Source organism: Acanthaster planci, linkage group LG05 (genome assembly GCF_054643075.1).
Source record: "Acanthaster planci isolate LZ-2023a linkage group LG05, COTS_SCS, whole genome shotgun sequence".
NCBI lineage: Eukaryota > Metazoa > Echinodermata > Asteroidea > Valvatida > Acanthasteridae > Acanthaster > Acanthaster planci.
In genome coordinates this window covers 4,207,968-4,208,429 of record NC_141781.1, presented here as the reverse complement: position 1 = coordinate 4,208,429, position 462 = coordinate 4,207,968, and the positions used below count along the sequence as shown (strand labels likewise).

Here is a 462-nt window from a genome sequence, read left to right as displayed (position 1 = left end):
TCTCCTGGTTTGCCGTTACCAGTTTGGGAGTAGGGTAGCTGACTAGAGTTTACAACGTGGCGCCCTCAAGTGTTCCAAAAATACATTTCCTTCCTAATCTTGGATGTGGTTTTTTTTTACAGCACATTTGTCTAGGTGTGCACCATTATACATGCACTTTGGGAAAACGGTTCTTGACTATTCTTCAAATGCCTCATGGAACCTTCCCCCATGAATTACTTAAGGCCCTTTACGTGATTACAACCTCTAGTACAATCGGTTTCCCCAGTGTGCTGTACAAAAGAAAATTGGCCGGGCCAAATGTATCAAGAGAGTTGGGAGCACTCCCCCAGCTACAATCCTGCTGAACCAAATGAAGGGTAATTTTTTGGTCAATTTTCGCCGACTGCATAATGTACTGTTTAAATGTCAAGGACGAAGGCATGTTTGACTATGGGACTTTCCTTTCTCTATCATTATCAC

General features: G+C 42.9%; 1 protein-coding gene across 6 annotated transcripts in view; it reads left to right on the top strand.

Annotated features, from left to right (window-relative positions):
* Positions 1 to 462, top strand: part of LOC110986786 (uncharacterized) — a 128,118-nt gene that overhangs the window by 75,724 nt on the left and 51,932 nt on the right. The gene's annotated exons all lie outside the window — the stretch shown is intronic.